The sequence below is a fragment of the Rutidosis leptorrhynchoides genome, chromosome 4 (assembly GCF_046630445.1).
Source record: "Rutidosis leptorrhynchoides isolate AG116_Rl617_1_P2 chromosome 4, CSIRO_AGI_Rlap_v1, whole genome shotgun sequence".
Taxonomy (NCBI): domain Eukaryota; kingdom Viridiplantae; phylum Streptophyta; class Magnoliopsida; order Asterales; family Asteraceae; genus Rutidosis; species Rutidosis leptorrhynchoides.
In genome coordinates, this window is record NC_092336.1 from 399162833 (window position 1) to 399184186 (window position 21354).

Sequence of the window (21354 nt, forward strand, 5' to 3'; positions counted from 1 at the left end):
TCAAAGCTGAGCATCAGAAACCATCAGGTCTACTTCAACAACCCGAAATCCCGGAATGGAAATGGGAAAACATTACCATGGATTTCATCACTAAATTGCCAAGGACTGCAAGTGGTTTTGATACTATTTGGGTAATAGTTGATCGTCTCACCAAGTCAGCACACTTTCTGCCAATAAGAGAAGATGACAAGGTGGAGAAGTTAGCACGACTGTATTTGAAGGAAGTCGTCTCCAGACATGGAATACCAATCTCTATTATCTCTGATAGGGATGGCAGATTTATTTCAAGATTCTGGCAGACATTACAGCAAGCATTAGGAACTCGTCTAGACATGAGTACTGCCTATCATCCACAAACTGATGGGCAGAGCGAAAGGACGATACAAACGCTTGAAGACATGCTACGAGCATGTGTTATTGATTTCGGAAACAGTTGGGATCGACATCTACCGTTAGCAGAATTTTCCTACAACAACAGCTACCATTCAAGCATTGAGATGGCGCCGTTTGAAGCACTTTATGGTAGAAAGTGCAGGTCTCCGATTTGTTGGAGTGAGGTGGGGGATAGACAGATTACGGGTCCGGAGATTATACAAGAAACTACCGAGAAGATCATCCAAATTCAACAACGGTTGAAAACCGCCCAAAGTCGACAAAAGAGCTACGCTGACATTAAAAGAAAAGATATAGAATTTGAAATTGGAGAGATGGTCATGCTTAAAGTTTCACCTTGGAAAGGCGTTGTTCGATTTGGTAAACGAGGGAAATTAAATCCAAGGTATATTGGACCATTCAAGATTATTGATCGTGTCGGACCAGTAGCTTACCGACTTGAGTTACCTCAACAACTCGCGGCTGTACATAACACTTTCCACGTCTCGAATTTGAAGAAATGTTTTGCTAAAGAAGATCTCACTATTCCGTTAGATGAAATCCAAATCAATGAAAAACTCCAATTCATCGAAGAACCCGTCGAAATAATGGATCGTGAGGTTAAAAGACTTAAGCAAAACAAGATACCAATTGTTAAGGTTCGATGGAATGCTCGTAGAGGACCCGAGTTCACCTGGGAGCGTGAAGATCAGATGAAGAAGAAATACCCGCATCTATTTCCAGAAGATTCGTCAACACCTTCAACAGCTTAAAATTTCGGGACGAAATTTATTTAACGGGTAGGTACTGTAGTGACCCGAACTTTTACATGTTTATATATATTAATTGAGATTGATGTTTACATGATTAAATGTTTCCAACATGTTAAGCAATCAAACTTGTTAAGACTTGATTAATTGAAATAGGTTTCATATAGACAATTGACCACCCAAGTTGACCGGTGATTCACGAACGTTAAAACTTGTAAAAAAAAACTATATGATGACATATATATGGTTATATATATAGTTAACATGATATTATGATAATTAAACATATCATTAATTATATTAACAATGAACTACATATGTAAAAACAAGACTACTAACTTAATGATTTTGAAACGAGACATATATGTAACGTTTATCGTTGTAACGACATTTAATGTATATATATCATATTAAGAGATATTCGTACATCATAATATCATGATAATATAATAATTTAAAATCTCTTTTGATATTATAAACATTGGGTTAACAACATTTAACAAGATCGTTAACCTAAAGGTTTCAAAACAACACTTACATGTAACGACTAACGATGACTTAACGACTCAGTTAAAATGTATATACATGTAGTGTTTTAATATGTATTTATACACTTTTGAAAGACTTCAATACACTTATCAAAATACTTCTACTTAACAAAAATGCTTACAATTACATTCTCGTTCAGTTTCATCAACAATTCTACTCGTATGCACCCGTATTCGTACTCGTACAATACACAGCTTTTAGATGTATGTAATATTGGTATATACACTCCAATTATCAGCTCTTAGCAGCCCATGTGAGTCACCTAACACATGTGGGAACCATCATTTGGCAACTAGCATGAAATATCTCATAAGATTACAAAAATATGAGTAATCATTCATGACTTATTTACATGAAAACAAAATTACATATCCTTTATATCTAATCCATACACCAACGACCAAAAACACCTACAAACACTTTCATTCTTAAATTTTCTTCATCTAATTGAACTCTCTCAAGTTCTATCTTCAAGTTCTAAGTGTTCTTCATAAATTCCAAAAGTTCTAGTTTCATAAAATCAAGAATACTTTCAAGTTTGCTAGCTCACTTCCAATCTTGTAAGGTGATCATCCAACCTCAAGAAATCTTTGTTTCTTACAGTAGGTTATCATTCTAATACAAGGTAATAATCATATTCAAACTTTGGTTCAATTTCTATAACTATAACAATCTTATTTCAAGTGATGATCTTACTTGAACTTGTTTTCGTGTCATGATTTTGCTTCAAGAACTTTGAGCCATCCAAGGATCCATTGAAGCTAGATCCATTTTTCTCTTTTCCAGTAGGTTCATCCAAGGAACTTAAGGTAGTAATGATGTTCATAACATCATTCGATTCATACATATAAAGCTATCTTATTCGAAGGTTTAAACTTGTAATCACTAGAACATAGTTTAGTTAATTCTAAACTTGTTCGCAAACAAAAGTTAATCCTTCTAACTTGACTTTTAAAATCAACTAAACACATGTTCTATATCTATATGATATGCTAACTTAATGATTTAAAACCTGGAAACACGAAAAACACCGTAAAACCGGATTTACGCCGTCGTAATAACACCGCGGGCTGTTTTGGGTTAGTTAATTAAAAACTATGATAAACTTTGATTTAAAAGTTGTTATTCTGAGAAAATGATTTTTATTATGAACATGAAACTATATCCAAAAATTATGGTTAAACTCAAAGTGGAAGTATGTTTTCTAAAATGGTCATCTAGACGTCGTTCTTTCGACTGAAATGACTACCTTTACAAAAACGACTTGTAACTTATTTTTCCGACTAGAAACCTATACTTTTTTTGTTTAGATTCATAAAATAGAGTTCAATATGAAACCATAGCAATTTGATTCACTCAAAACGGATTTAAAATGAAGAAGTTATGGGTAAAACAAGATTGGATAATTTTTCTCATTTTAGCTACGTGAAAATTGGTAACAAATCTATTCCAACCATAACTTAATCAACTTGTATTATATATTATGTAATCTTGAGATACCATAGACACGTATACAATGTTTCGACCTATCATGTCGACACATCTATATATATCTCGGAACAACCATAGACACTCTATATGTGAATGTTGGAGTTAGCTATACAGGGTTGAGGTTGATTCCAAAATATATATAGTTTGAGTTGTGATCAATACTGAGATACGTATACACTGGGTCGTGGATTGATTCAAGATAATATTTATCGATTTATTTCTGTACATCTAACTGTGGACAACTAGTTGTAGGTTACTAACGAGGACAGCTGACTTAATAAACTTAAAACATCAAAATATATTAAAAGTGTTGTAAATATATTTTGAACATACTTTGATATATATGTATATATTGTTATAGGTTCGTGAATCAACCAGTGGCCAAGTCTTACTTCCCGACGAAGTAAAAATCTGTGAAAGTGAGCTATAGTCCCACTTTTAAAATCTAATATTTTTGGGATGAGAATACATGCAGGTTTTATAAATGATTTACAAAATAGACACAAGTACGTGAAACTACATTCTATGGTTGAATTATCGAAATCGAATATGCCCCTTTTTATTAAGTCTGGTAATCTAAGAATTAGGGAACAGACACCCTAATTGACGCGAATCCTAAAGATAGATCTATTGGGCCTAACAAACCCCATCCAAAGTACCGGATGCTTTAGTACTTCGAAATTTATATCATATCCGAAGGGTGTCCCGGAATGATGGGGATATTCTTATATATGCATCTTGTTATTGTCGGTTACCAGGTGTTCACCATATGAATGATTTTTATCTCTATGTATGGGATGTGTATTGAAATATGAAATCTTGTGGTCTATTGTTACGATTTGATATATATAGGTTAAACCTATAACTCACCAACATTTTTGTTGACGTTTTAAGCATGTTTATTCTCAGGTGATTATTAAGAGCTTCCGCTGTCGCATACTTAAATAAGGACAAGATTTGGAGTCCATGCTTGTATGATATTGTGTAAAAACTGCATTCAAGGAACTTATTTTGTTGTAACATGTTTGTATTGTAAACCATTATGTAATGGTCGTGTGTAAACATGATATTTTAGATTATCATTATTTGATAATCTACGTAAAGCTTTTTAAACCTTTATTGATGAAATAAAGGTTATGGTTTGTTTAAAAATGAATGCAGTCTTTGAAAAACGTCTCATATAGAGGTCAAAACCTCTCAACAAAATCAATTAATATGGAACGTTTTTAATCAATAAGAACGGGACATTTCACTCACGTGGTGGAAAAATTATGTGAAGGCTGTAGGAGGAGATGTAGCTTATGATACTCCATGGGAAGAATTCAAAACAATGTTAATCAACGAATATTGTCCAAGGAACGAGGTTAGGAAGTTGGAAGATGAATTACGAAGTCTGAAGGTTGTTGGTACTGAAATCACCAACTACAATCAGCGATTCATGGAATTAGTTTTGCTATGTCCTGAATTGGTTCCAACCGAAGAACGGAAGATTGAAATGTACAAAGATGGTTTGCCCACAAAGATCAAGGCAAACGTTACAGCATCGAGACCTAAGACAATTCATGAAGCTATAACCATGGCAAACGAGCTAATGGATCAGGTCATCTTGGATAAGAAATCATCCAATACTGATGTGAAGGTATTGGGTAACAAAAGAAAGTGGAATGGAAATTATGATCGAGGTAACCAACAACAATCTTTTAAGAAACAAGAAACCACGAAAGGTGCTGGTAGTGGTTCAGGTTTTGGTTACAAAGGACAAAGTCCTTTATGCAACCGATGCCACAAACATCATTTTGGTTACTGTAGTGTGGTATGCAACAAGTGTAATCGACAGGGTCATCTTGCTGAAGATTGTAGGGCTCTCGTTACAAATACAAATGGTACCAAGACTCCTGCCACCAATGTAAATAGAACTGCTTTGGCTACCGTTACTTGTTTTGGGTGTGGAAAACAAGGTCACTATAAGAGCCAGTGCCCGAATCCAGAGAAGAATGTCGGACCTGCACGTGGGAGAGCATTTATTATTAATGCTAGAGAGGCACGTGAAGACCCGGAGCTTGTTACGGGTACGTTTACCATTAATAACTTATCAGCGTCTATTATATTTGATACTGGTGCCGATAGAAGTTACGTGTGTAGAAATTTTTACACTAAATTGAATTGTTCATCATTACCTCTAGATGCTAAGTACATGATTGAGTTAGCTAATGGTAAACTAATTAAAGCCGATAAAATTTATCGTGATTGTGAAATAAATTTAGCCGGAGAAACGTTTAAAATTGACTTAATACCCATAGAATTAGGAAGTTTTGATGTAATAGTCGGCATGGACTGGATGTCCAAAGTAGGAGCTGAAGTTGTGTGTGCCAAGAAGGCAATTCACATTCCTAGTAAGGATAAAATGCCGGTGATGATTTATGGAGAGAAGGGTAATTCAAAGCTAAAACTCATTAGCTGTTTGAAAGCCAAGAAGTGTTTAGAAAAGGGATGTTATGCTATTCTAGCACATGTTAATAAAGTCGAAAAGAAAGAAAAAGAGAAGTGCATCAACGATGTGCCTGTGGCAAGAGATTTTCCTGAAGTTTTTCCGGAAGAGTTGCCGGGATTACCTCCATTTAGATCTGTAGAATTTCAAATAGATTTAGTACCAGGAGCTGCACCAGTGGCTCGTGCTCCATATAGACTTGCACCGTCCGAGTTAAAAGAACTTCAGAGTCAGTTAAAAGAATTACTGGATCGTGGATTCATACGACCAAGTACTTCACCGTGGGGAGCTCCAATTTTGTTTGTTAAGAAGAAAGATGGATCTTTTAGGATGTGTATAGATTATCGTGAATTAAATAAGTTAACTATCAAGAATCGGTATCCACTACCGAGAATTGATGACTTATTTGATCAACTGCAAGGATCATGTGTTTATTCGAAAATCGACCTAAGATCGGGTTATCATCAATTACGTGTCAAAGAAGAGGATATTCCGAAAACTGCTTTTCGGACACGTTATGGTCATTACGAATTTTTGGTCATGCCGTTTGGATTGACGAATGCGCCAGCTGTATTCATGGACCTCATGAATCAAGTTTGTAGTCCATATTTAGATAAGTTTGTTATCGTTTTCATTGATGATATTCTTATCTATTCCAAGAGTGAGCAAGAGCATGAACAGCATTTAAGGTTGATATTAGAGTTGTTGAGAAAAGAACAGCTACATGCTAAATTTTCTAAATGTGCTTTCTGGTTGAAAGAAGTGCAATTTCTTGGCAACGTTGTTAGTAGCAAAGGAATTCAGGTTGATCCAGCAAAAATTGAAGCCATTGAAAAATGGGAGACTCCTAAGACACCAACGCAGATACGCCAATTTTTGGGTTTAGCCGGTTATTATAGAAGGTTTATTCAAGATTTTTCCCGAATAGCTAAGCCGTTGACAGCGTTAACGCAAAAAGGGAAGAAATATGAATGGACCTCTGAGCAGGAGAGTGCATTTCAATTACTGAAGAAGAAGTTAACTACGGCGCCTATTTTATCGTTACCAGAAGGGAACGATGATTTTGAAATATATTGTGACGCTTCGCGACAAGGTTTTGGTTGCGTTCTTATGCAACGGAAGAAAGTTATTGCATACGCATCCCGTCAATTGAAGATTCACGAGCGAAATTATACGACGCATGATCTAGAATTGGGAGCAGTCGTGTTTGCATTGAAGATATGGAGACACTACTTGTATGGGGTTAAATGCACTGTGTTTACTGATCATAAAAGCCTTCAACATATTTTTGATCAGAAACAGCTGAACATGAGGCAACGTAGGTGGGTCGAGTTAATAAACGACTATAATTGTGAAATTCGTTATCATCCCGGGAAAGCGAATGTGGTGGCTGACGCACTAAGCAGAAAGGAACGAGAACCAATTCGAGTACGAGCGATGAACATAAAAATTCGCATGAATCTCAACTCACAAATCAAAGAAGTTCAACGAGAAGCACTTACTAAAGAAAACATAAGAAATGAAATAATGAAGAAGTATGTGAAGCAACTCGTTATACGGGAAGATGGAATTCGATATTTTGCAAATCGTATTTGGGTACCGAAGTTGGGTGGATTAAGGAAGTTGATATTGAACGAGGCACATAAGACAAGATACTCGATACATCCTGGAGTTGGAAAGATGTACCAAGATCTTAAGACACGTTATTGGTGGCCTAATTTAAAGACAGACGTTGCAACATATGTTGGGGAGTGTTTAACTTGTTCTAAGGTCAAAGCAGAACACCAGAAGCCGTCAGGGTTACTTCAACAACCAGAAATCCCAGAATGGAAATGGGATGGTATTACCATGGATTTCATCACGAAGTTACCAAAGACTGCCTGGGGATACGACACCATTTGGGTGATTGTTGATCGTCTCACCAAGTCTGCACATTTCTTGCCTATAAAGGAAACGGATAGGATGGAGAAACTATTACGATTGTATATAAAGGAAATTGTTTCAAGGCATGGAATACCTATTTCCATTATATCTGATCGTGATAGTAGATTTACCTCAAAGTTCTGGCAATCACTACAGGAGGCACTAGGAACTCGTTTGGATATGAGTACTGCATATCATCCGCAAACGGACGGGCAGAGTGAAAGAACAATTCAGACTCTTGAAGACATGCTCAGGGCATGTGTGATCGATTTTGGAAACGGATGGGATAAGTATCTACCATTAGCAGAATTCTCGTATAATAATAGTTATCATGCGAGCATTAAAGCTGCACCATTCGAAGCATTGTACGGAAGGAAGTGTAGATCTCCAATCTGTTGGAATGAAGTAGGAGATCGACAATTAACTGGTCCCGAGATCATACATGAAACTACTGAAAAGATAGTACAAATCAAGGAGAGATTGAAAACAGCCCGTAGTCGCCAAAAGAGCTACGCCGATGTCCGAAGGAAACCATTAGAGTTTCAGATCGGTGACATGGTTATGTTAAAGGTGTCACCATGGAAAGGTGTAATACGTTTTGGAAAAAGGGGTAAACTGAACCCAAGATATGTAGGCCCGTTCAAGATCATCGAACGCATTGGACCGGTAGCTTATCGACTCGAGTTACCGCAACAACTCGCCGGAGTACATAATACCTTTCACGTCTCAAACCTTAAGAAGTGTCTTGCAAAGGAAGATTTCACCATTCCTCTTGAAGAAATCCATGTCGACGAGAAACTACAATTCGTCGAAGAACCAATCGAAATCATGGACCGTGAAGTTAAACAGCTCAAGCAGAGCAACATACCGATCGTTAAGGTTCGTTGGAATGCTCGAAGGGGTCCCGAGTTTACTTGGGAACGAGAGGATCAGATGAAACAAAAGTATCCACACTTGTTTCTCGATGACGCAAAATAGGTACAATTTTAAAATTTCGGGACGAAATTTATTTAACGGGTAGGTACTGTAATGACCCGCACTTTTTTGATCGTTCTATACTTATAAGATTAATATTTACATAAATTAAACCTTACCAACATGATAAGCAATCCAAATTGTTGAGACTTATGTTTTTGAAATGAGTTTTACACAACGTTTGACCGTCTAGTTTGACCGATGATATCACGAACTATATAACATATGATAATTATACGTTTGTGTATATATATGTATATATACATATTTAACATGATCTAAGGATGTTTTAATATCTCATTTTGTATTAATAACAATAAGTTATAAGTATATTTTGAAACTACTAACTTAAGTTTTCAAAACGATAACCATACGTAACGTTATTTGACATAAATACTTATAACATATAATGTTTATACATATATTGTATATGTAATGTATTTAATCACTTTTAAAGACTTAAATACATAAAACAATATAAGTATATTCACAAAAGATAGCTATATTTGAATTCTCATTCCATTTTTCACAAGATTTTCTATACGTATATCTAGAGTATATGTACTCGTATCATACCTAGCTTCTATACGTATTTACTATTGGTATATACACATCAAATCACCACCAACCAGCCCTTGTTCATACCTTATGTATAAGGTAATTACTTTTGTATGATTGCTTGACTAATTACATAAAAATACAACATGAAAACTTGTCTTTGTCTCCCTTGATTCACGTTTTTAAGACCATGGGGGGGGGGATCATCATTTGATTCAAATTATATCTTCATTTCTTAGTTAAACACCCACACACTTATAAGCCTTAAACCCTTAATCAATTCAGCAAAGTTACCATGAAGATCTAGCTTCAAAAACATCACTTAATCACCATAAGAAAACCCTTACAAAAACACTTCAAGAATCCTTCCAAGAACACAAGTTTACTTTCAATCTTTCATCCAACTCCATCACTCTTTTGGTTCTAGATTTTTACTCCTCTTTTATAGCAATCTTGTCCAAGTAACTTGAGGTAGTAACTTTGTTCATAACCTTATTCGATTCATATATATATAGCTATCTTATTTTATGGTATAAAATTTTAACAACAAGAACATAGTTTGAATGTTTTCAAACTTGTTTGCAAACTAAATAGATCCTTCTAACTTAACTTTTAAAATACTTCAAGACCTGTAATATATCATAAATATATGCTAACTTAACAAGGTAAAACTTGGTTTTTCAAAGAACACCTTAAAAACTGAATTTACGACGTCGGAGTGCAACCGGGGGCTGTTTTGGGTTGGATAATTAAAAACTATTTTGAACTTTGAATTGGAGGCTTATTTTCTGGAAAATTTATATTTACTATGAATATGTTAACACATAAAAATTTCATGATTTAACTCAAAGTATAAGTATTTTTAGAAAAATAATCATTTAAGGTTGTTTACATGATGGAAAATGATCAACTTCATGAGTTTCACTAAAGTTTGACCTATGACCTATGATTTCAAATACAAACTAAGGTGTTTATAGTTCATATTCTTAAAGAAGGACTCGATCCAAGGAAGTGGCAAGTTGAACCAACGAAAACGGAGTTGTAACGAAGAAACTATGACCAAAACAAGATCGGATATCCAAAACTAGTTTAGCCACGAAAATAATTGGAGAAAAATTTAATAAATCACATATTTTTAAAATAACATGATATTTTATATATATGTACTCATAATTTAATTTTATATATTTCAGGATCACCCGTAAACAATACGAGAAGATTAATCATAAGATCCCATGATTGTACGCAACACGTCATTTGACAACACCGGTACTTTATGTACGCAACACGTCATTTGACAACACCGGTACCGTGGGTCAAGATTAATCCCGACCAATATGAATACAATGGGGTTTTATTTATTTCGATGGGGGTTTTATTTATTTACTAAACACCTAAATATGAACCATTAAAATTGAATTGCTAACTACGGACTAAGAAGACATTAAAAGTATTATAAGTATATATATGTGACGATTGTTTAAAATGAAAATATATTGATATATTATATATGGATAGGTTCTTGATATCAACCGGAGATCAAGTCAAAATATATATATCTTCAAGGCAAAGTGAGTATATAGTCCCACTTTTAAACTCTAAGTATTTCGGGATGAGAATACATGTATTTTATGTTTTACGTTATGGACACAAGTAACTGAAAAATATATTCTACGTTGAGTTGTACCACTGGCATACTTCCCTGTAGCTTGGTAACTATTATTTACAGCGGTATTGTAAACGCGAATCCTGTTGATAGATCTATCGGGCCTGACAACCCCAACCGGACTGGACGACCAGTATTCAACGGTTGCACAGTACTTCGTTTCGTGACTACACTTGGTACGGTGTAGTAAGATTTCATAATAAAGGGAATATGCGACGTGATTAAATGTTAAGTATGGTTACCAAGTGCTCAACCACTTAGAATATTTTTATTAAAATGTTTACATATGAAATCTTGTGGTCTATATTTATACCGCTGCCGGCATTAAACCTATATCTCACCAACTTTATGTTGACGTTTTAAACATGTCTATTCTCAGGTGATAACTAAAAGCTTCCGCTGCAACATGTTGAATTTAAGCAAGATCTTGAGTATGCATATTTGTGTCAAAAATAAAACTGCATATCCGAGGAATTGTAATGTAAAATATGCTAGAAATCGTATTGTTATCATCACATGTAAAGTTTGTAAGTCTAAGATTATCGCTAAACGATAATCATCTTTATATTGTCTAAAGCTTGTATTAACATAAGAGTTATGGTTTGTAATGTAAAATAAATGCAGTTGTTCTTTTAAAAATGTCGCATATAGAGGTCAATACCTCGCAATGAAATCATACGTTATCTAACTCATTCTTATGGTTAAGGACGGGTTATGACAGTTTGATTCACTTATTCTGCCATTGTGTGAGTTAAATCTATTGATTTCTAAGTTCCTAGTCATGTTTCATCACCTTCTATTCTTTCCCCCTCAACTCATATTTTAAAGTATTCATCAATATGCTCCATCCAGTTCTGATTCTCGATATACTTCTAACTTTCATATCGGTCATTCTTCTTTTTCATCTACCGCCGGAAGAATCTATTTACTTCTACTATACTCTTGGGTTTATAGTGTTTCTAGTTCTCCCGTGTCTTTATATTGCTATATGCATCGATATATATGGTTTATAATTTCTGGTTTGTCGTTGGGCTTTATATGTTCCCTTATATTTCAAAGTCTCTGCTTCTGTCTTCTATAATCTTTATCATTCACAGTTAATGCTCTCTTTTATTTTCTTTAATTTATACCCCAATTTCTATTTCGTAGTTTTGTCCTTTCGTTTCTTCTTCTTGCGATTAAGCACCGCTTGTAATGGTCTAGAATTCACAGATATGAATTTCGGAATGAACATTGTTAATGTTCTAGGAAGGAAATTGTGATGGCACGATCTTGACTTGTCAAATTACTAAAATACCTTGGAAAAGGCCGAATCATCAAGAAATATTTTCTTGATATTTTAGAGGTTAAGTAGAATACAAGAGTCGTATAACATGGCACATGATGATGTTATGATCTGTGAATCATCACGTTCCATTTAAAAACTCAGCATGACTTACTGTAATATAATCACATTGATCAAGTGTCATTATATTATACTAATTCATGCTTCAGTTCCCAATACTACTTCAAAATATTCCTATTTTAAACTTGAATGTTTCAGAATTTAGAAACTAAAATAGTTTCTTTTATGATGTAATACAGATAGCGCGAAGAGGTAAATGATTTCAAATAAGAAAAATTAAGAAAATATCTTCAGAAATATGGAGGATATTTATAATGAAAGATATGATGATATTTTAGAATTTCTAATATCAGAGGATGATGAAGAATATTGTCCGCAGGGGTTTAGAGTCAGAAGCAAAGTATTCGTTAATGACTTCAGTAGGTACTGAATCATTTTGATCCTTTAAAGTCAGGTTCAGTCTTTGTAATTTGTCCACAGCCTCCTTCCTACTTTGCTCAATCCGTTTTCCAGTTCCAAAACTTCTCTTTTTCTGCGCTTTGCCAGAATACTTCATCATTATCATCCAGCTTTTACTGTTTAAAGTCGTTTATAGTTTTTGCTGCTTCATCAGCATTTTTTCCATTTTCGGAGAACCAATTCGTAGTTCGGAGTGTTTTTCAGAAACTTCACCTTCAAATTAAGTCCAGAAGATAGACGTTATATATACACATATAACTGTTGGCGTAGACATGCTGCGAGATTTCAAAATACTGATTGCTAATTCCCAATGATTCGTATGGCAATTCTCATTACAAGATGCGAATGAGTAAATGATGGGGTTTCAATTAATAATTATAATGACTTTTTGGGGAGGCTAAAGTCAAAGGGTAATGAAGTTATTGGTACATCTGCTAATAATGTGGTGGAATGTAAAAGGTTCCCTGGTAACGATGGTGTATATCTCAAGGTTATAATAAGGTTAGTCTGACTGAAAAATCGAAGTTGACTTGATTGAGCTGTGACAAAACTGGCTACTTTGAATAGGAGTCGCAAAGTTATTTTTGCTAATAAATGCCACAGAATCTGACGCGGATACATTGTTTAAACTTTTACTTTGGTTTCAAGAGTTTTTCGGGTACATAACTGTGGGTAACATGTGGTTGGATCATCATCTCGATTGCTCATCATTCAAAGTGTCTTCAGAAATTTTCGAAGGGTTCGAACACAGATTGTAATCGTTAACATACATTTGATGTTCTAACACAGTTTTGAAGTTAAAATATAGCTTGTGAAAGATGTAAGGATCTAAGAGTGATGATTTTGGTCATATCTCAAGTTGAATTTTGAGATTTCAAAATCAGAATATGTAATTAAATTTTGAATGAGTATGGTTGTTTTGATTTCTATAAAAGAATGTATATTGTTATGAAAGTTGGGAGTATAATGCATGATTTGCTGAATCAGAATCGAAGAATGTAACATATTAATTGTGAATTTATATATCTCTCGGGTATTACCTACCCGTTAAAAAACATTTCACAATTAATATTTTGTACAAAATAATTTTATTACAGTATTTATGAAAATATATATATGTATATTTTCTTCAGATGTAACATAGATTTAATGAGTTAATGTTAAATTAAACTCATTTGATTTACGGTTGAAACTAGAATTGAATAATCCCTAAAGGCTTTAAAAAGTACATAACTTTTACGCAGTATTTCTTTAATGACATTGAAATTATGAATCAATACTTCGTTATTTATTGATGTATGATGTTCGGTTCGTGGAATTCTTGTAAATTTTTCAAAGTACGAATGATGTTATCTGAAAAGTTTCGGGTACATCGATGATGAAAGTGTAAAATCAAATATATACTTGATTTATTATGAATTGGAATTTGTTGAATTGCGACAGAGATTGTAGTTAACGCTGGTTAAGTTGCGGCCGAAGGACGTACATTATTTCATATTTGTAATATAAATTAACCGAGTAGTTAAGATTCACACACAATAGCTTAGCACAGAAAGATTTATTTCAATATATATATATATATATATATATATATATATATATATATATATATATATATATATATATATATATATATATATATATATATATATATATATATATATATATATATATATATATATAATATACATATAATTTCTTCAGAGGGAATGAGTTAATTCTTCATAACTCGTTGATACAATATACACATTATTGATTCGTAATGATGTCCACAGTGATTCTTAAACTGACAGAGTTTGTGATGTTATTGGTGTTGTTGATTCGGATGTTGACTGTACTGACGATGCTAGTAACGCTGACGGTAATGTTGATGTTGTTGGTAAAGCAAGTTTAGCTTGTTAATCACACACCATTTTTGTCAGGGTTTCTACTCTTCCTTCAATCATTTTGGTTCGCTTAACTGATTTATGGTTAGGGCTAGATTAGATAATCTCTAAGACTTTAGAGATTACATAATCGTCGCGGAATGTTTCTCCAATGAAGTTATGAATTAATACTTCGTCAGTTATTGTTGTTGGTACTCCTTGGTATCTATGGTATGTATGACGTTGATGCTCGTGGGACAGAATGTGAAGTTGAGGTTTACGACGCGGTTGTGGTTGGATGTGGTAATGGTACTGTTGGCGTTGATGATGGTAGTACTGGTTATGCTGCTGATGCTACTGCTGGTGTTTGTAATCTTTGCACCATATTCTCCAAAGCCACTACCCCGAGCGCGAAGCTCGTTGACTTCTTCTATTACACCGGGGTGATTGTCGGTTCGGACGAGCGGATAAATAAAATCTAAAATTTGATGTAATATTTAATCATGACGAGATACTCTAGAAATGAGCGAAAAAATGGTGATTCGGACAGGTTCGCCGGTAAGTGCTTCAGGTTCTTCATCAAGAGGGAAATGCGGTGGATGGAAGGGATCACCTTCTTCTTGTCTCCAATGATTGAGGAGGCTACGAACCCATACCCAATTCATCCAGAATAGGTGATGACTGATTGGTTGATCTATTCCGGTCACACTGCTTTCGGAGCTTGAATGGGATTCCAATTAGGAATCTGAGTGACTTGAACTGATGACGAATTTCATTTCGTACGATTGGATAAAGGATTTTTTTTCCGATATGAAATGATTTTGGCTAACGGATGGTATTCTAATTACATAGAATATATATATATATATATATATATATATATATATATATATATATATAGATTAAAAGATTTCGTAGATTACGGAGGACTTTGCGGGATATGTTAGGCAAAGTTTAAAGTAACAGATACGATAAGATATGATTTAGCAGATATGCTAAGATATGAATTTTTGTCTATACACTATTCATGCAATCAATGCAGCAAGACGTGTCTTAGACTAAAAATGATAAGCAGGTAATTTCCTGAGGATGATAAGTAGTTAATTTTTGACACAAAATGATAAGCAAAACTTTTGACATGCAGACACGGTCGAAGTCCAGACTCACTAATGCATCCTATTGACTTATCAGTTAGACACACTAATGCAGACCTGGTTCGCTAAGACTACCGCTCTGATACCAACTGAAAGGACCCGTTCATATACATTATAAACGATTCACAATAGTTGATTACATTGCTAGGTATTTGACCTCTATATGATACATTTTACAAACATTGCATTCGTTTTTAAAAGACAAACTTTCTTTACATCGAAAATTGACAGGCGTGCATACCATTTCATAATATCCACTATCCAACTATAAATTGATTTAACAATAATCTTTGATGAACTCAATAACTCGAATGCAACGTTCTTCGAAATATGCTATGAAAGACTCCAAGTAATATCTTTAAAATGAGCAAATGCACAGCGGAAGATTTCTTTAACACCTGAGAATAAACATGCTTTAAAGTGTCAACCAAAAGGTTGGTGAGTTCATTAGTTTATCATAATCATTTATTTTCATCATTTTAATAGACCACAAGAATTTCATTTCCAGTTCTCATAAATATACGTCCCATGCATAGAGACAAAAATAATCATTCATATGGTGAACACCTGATAACCGACATTAACTAGATACATATAAGAATATCCCCTATCATTCCGGGATCCTCCTTCGGACATGATATAAATTTCGAAGTACTAAAGCATCCGGTACTTTGGATGGGGTTTGTTAGGCCCAATAGATCTATCTTTAGGATTCGCGTCAATTAGGGTGTCTGTTCCCTAATTCTTAGATTACCAGACTTTAATAAAAAGGGGCATATTCGATTTCGATAATTGAACCATAGAATGTAGTTTCAATTACTTGTGTCTATTTCGTCAAACATTTATAAAAGCGCATGTATTCTCAATCCCAAAAATATAAAGGGTAAAAAGGTAAATGAAACTCACCATACTGTATTTCGTAGTAAAAATACATATAACGTCATTGAACAAGTGCAAGGTTGGCCTCGGATTCACGAACCTAAATTATTATATATATTTATGTGTTGGTCAATATTTGTCTAACAAATTAGGTCAAGTCATAGTGTACGACAATCCTAATGCTCGAGACTAATATGCAAAAGTCAACAAAAGTAAATTTGACTCAAAATAATTTCCAAAAATCTATACATGATTAATATATAGTTTAAATATCGTCGTTTTATATTTTTAAATATTTTTAAAAGATTTATTAGAGTAAATAATATAATTTATGTATTAATAAATAAAATTTTATATTAAATTTATATAATAAAATATACTTTTATATATATTAAGTAATAAAATTTATAGGGTTAATTTAATATCATAAAGATAATATGATAGGTATTATTAAAGTACGTTATTACACGTAGTAAAATATGTTTGTATCACATATTTATTTGATAAAATAATATCTATAATGATAGTAAGTAAAAGTTGTATTATTTTGTAATAATAATAATTATTATAAAAATATCAATATTTATAATTACTAAGATGACATTATAATAAAACGATAATTCTAATTATGATAACTTTAATATTTACGATAATTTTTAATATTATCTTTAAAATAATAATTCTATTTAAAATAATAATAATAATGATATTTTATAGTAACAATGACGTTTCTATTAAAATGATAATTTTTATTAAAATGATAGTTTTAATACTAACGATACTTTTAATAATAATAGTAATGATAAAAATAATAAGAACGATAATTTTATCTAAATCAATATCTTATAATATTTTAATTTCATCATGATACTCTTACTCATTATTTCCTAATCGTTTCGTTTAATAGCTTTTAATCATCTTTTATATCGTGTTCATAATAAGGATAATAATAGTAATCAAAATAATTAGGTGTTACAAATATTTGTTTTAATTACACTAATATTAATAATGATAGTTACTATAACATTATTAACGATAATATTAATAATTATCTTAATGATAATATAGTAATAATAATAATAACAATAACAATAACCATTTTTAAATAATGATATATATATATATAATAATAATAATAATAATAATAATAATAATAATAATAATAATAATAATAATAATAATAATAATAATAATAATAATAATAATAATAATTGGATAATAATAATAATACTAATTATAACTTTAACGATAATAATGATAGTAATAATAAAAAAATAACAATTTTTAATGATAAATCCCTTTTATTGATAAAGATAATAATAAGATAAAACTAGAACGACGATAAAAACTACAATAATAATAATCATTTTTAATAAAAATATCGAAAATTCAATTGATTATAACTTCTAATCCGTTCATCGAAACCATTCGATATCTAAAGGAAAAGTTCTTAATTTTTCGCTAGCTTTCCAAGGACATGCATATCTTATACCTTATCTCAACCGCAAGTGTAACTAATTCAAGATTCAACCTAACCTGTCTAAGGGCAATATCAAAAGTACAAGCATGCATAATCCTAAATACTCGAGCACTAGTCAGGGATACACTATTAGTATGTAAAAGTTAAATTATGAGTACTCACGTATCAATATTGAGATTCAATATTGCAGGAAAGGTACGTAGACGCAACGGAAATGATAAAAACTATATTGACCTCATGAGCATACCCATGAACCATACTCAATCACCTCCATAGCTATAACCCATAATTTCCTTAATCCTATCCTACTCGAAAAATAATTTTGAAATCACTCCGACAGCACTCCGTCGTAATATCTTATGTATACTAGTAATATCTTGAAATAATACGGAGTAAATATATATATATGTAAATCGATTGAGAGAGTTTAAAGAAAAATATTTTCAAGTTTCTATGAAATAATGAAACATATTGAATTCTATTTATAATAGATTTTTGAATTATTAAAGTGAATTATTAAAGTATGAATTATTAAAGTGAATTATTAAAGTATGAATTATTAAAGTGAATTATTAAAGTATGAATTATTAAAGTGAATTATTAAAGTATGAATTATTAAAGTGAATTATTAAAGTATGAATTATTAAAGTGAATTATTAAAGTTAAAGTAAAGTAAAAATAAAGTAAAGGTAAAGTTTAAGTATACTAAAAGTATAAAATTATGTACGTATAATACGCGTATAAATATATATAATATTAATTTAAATCGTTATATATATTTAATAAAATAAAATATAAATATCGTTATCTTTATCATACTAGTTAAGTAATGAGTTGTCAAAAGTGGTTCTAGATATTTATAAAAGTTATATACGTTTTAATAATAAAGTTCTTTTTAAACTGAAAACGTTTTTGTACGTTTGAAACTAAATAGATCAATCGAGTCTTTATGAGATTCAATCTTCCACTATCCTTTTTCTAGTTCTCAATGATTGACAATTTGTTCTTATTTATAAATCACTTTACCATTTTCTGAATATTGTTAAAATGGAAAGATTTCTCAAATCAACGTGGGCCTTTCAACAGAGACTTGTAATCATAATTCAATATATCTGATAATTCAATCATTTGATCTTATCTTCTAATTCCATTGATAAACATTTTGAAACAGATACAATCATATAAAGTATTTAATCTAATATTTTGTTTACGTTTCAAGTTATAATATATTTACACATATACATATATAATCATATTCGTTTAATGGTTTGTGAATCGTTGGAACTTGGTCGAGGTTGAATGAATGTATGAACATAGTTTAAAATTCTTAAAATTTAACTTAACAAATATTGCTTATCGTGTCGGAAACATATAAAGATTAAAGTTTAAATTTGGTTGGAAATTTCTGGGTTGTCACAGTACCTACCTGTTAAAGAAATTTCATCTCGAAATTTGAGTGGAAAGGTCGTGAATGATAATAAGTATGTTTTCATGATGCATACGGGCTGAAAATTAGAGTTTTATCATCAGCGAATAATTTGGATAATCAATCCATTTATATGAAGAGTACGAATGAAGCTAACATAGAAGAGTGAAATGAGTAAGTGTAGATTCATCTTATCATTTGACGTAGATATGATTGAATCCCAGATTTCAAGGAATTTGAAGAAAATCTTCTTAATAAGATTTGACTCTCCGGTAATCAAGGGAATTAGGATCCGCTTTAAATGCGATCATCCATTTTAATTGTTCTGTCGGAGATTTTCTTATAAATTCACCTCCTTCATTTCCTTACAACTCACACCTTCTGTTGATGCATTTTATGCAAGTCCCTAGACATCTACCCACGTCCATTGCAGGTACAACAGTTTACAGGCCACCATGATTGCTCATTATTATCCTATCCGTGTTTGTATGTGGTTACAGGAACTGCAGGAACGAGATTTAGATGTTTCACTATGTTAGACTTAGTCAGACGTACGAGTGAAGCCTCACTAGTACAGCTGACAGGCTCATACGCACGGTTGATGCTGAGCTAAGTCACAATTACAACCTAAATGAGAAGACACGAGTGAATGATCACCCGTACGGCTGATGAAGCCAACTCGTACGTGTGATGAATGAATCGTATGGGTGAGTCAACAGCAGGGGTATATAAAGTCTTATGTTCTTCATTTTAGGTTAAGCCTCTCATTTGTTACACACACTCAGATCTAGTGAGCTCCTCCGATTCTCTCTCAGTCCAAATCACCCAAGTGGTGAATAATAGCTCTAGGTGTTGATCTAATCACACTTAATTTAGTTGTGGTTTGACTAAATTAACCAAAAAATAAAAAAAAAAACCTTAACCTATTCACTAGAGGGTTTGATTCACTTATTCCGCCATTGTGTGAGTTAAATCTGTTGATTTCTAAGTTCCTAGTCATGTTTCATCGCCTTCTATTCTTTCCCCCTCAACTCATATTTTAAAGTATTCATCAATATGCTCCATCCAGTTCTGATTCTCGATATACTTCTAACTTTCATATCGGTCATTCTTCTTTTTCATCTACCGCCGGATGAATCTATTTACTTCTACTATACTCTTGGGTTTATAGTGTTTCTAGTTCTCCCGTGTCTTTATATTGCTATATGCATCGATATATATGGTTTATAATTTCTGGTTTGTCGTTGGGCTTTATATGTTCCCTTATATTTCAAAGTCTCTGCTTCTGTCTTCTATAATCTTTATCATTCACAGTTAATGCTCTCTTTTATTTTCTTTAATTTATACCCCAATTTCTATTTCGTAGTTTTGTCCTTTCGTTTCTTCTTCTTGCGATTAAGCACCGCTTGTAATGGTCCAGAATTCACAGATATGAATTTCGGAATGAACATTGTTAATGTTCTAGGAAGGAAATTGTGATGGCACGATCTTGACTTGTCAAATTACTAAAATACCTTGGAAAAGGCCGAATCATCAAGAAATATTTTCTTGATATTTTAGAGGTTAAGTATAATACAAGAGTCGTATAACATGGCACATGATGATGTTATGATCTGTGAATCATCACGTTCCATTTAAAAACTCAGCATGACTTACTGTAATATAATCACATTGATCAAGTGTCATTATATTATACTAATTCATGCTTCAGTTCCCAATACTACTTCAAAATATTCCTATTTTAAACTTGAATGTTTCAGAATTTAGAAACTAAAATAGTTTCTTTTATGATGTAATACAGATAGCGCGAAGAGGTAAATGATTTCAAATAAGAAAAACTAAGAAAATATCTTCAGAAATATGGAGGATATTTATAATGAAAGATATGATGATATTTTAGAATTTCTAATATCAGAGGATGATGAAGAATATTGTCCGCAGGGGTTTAGAGTCA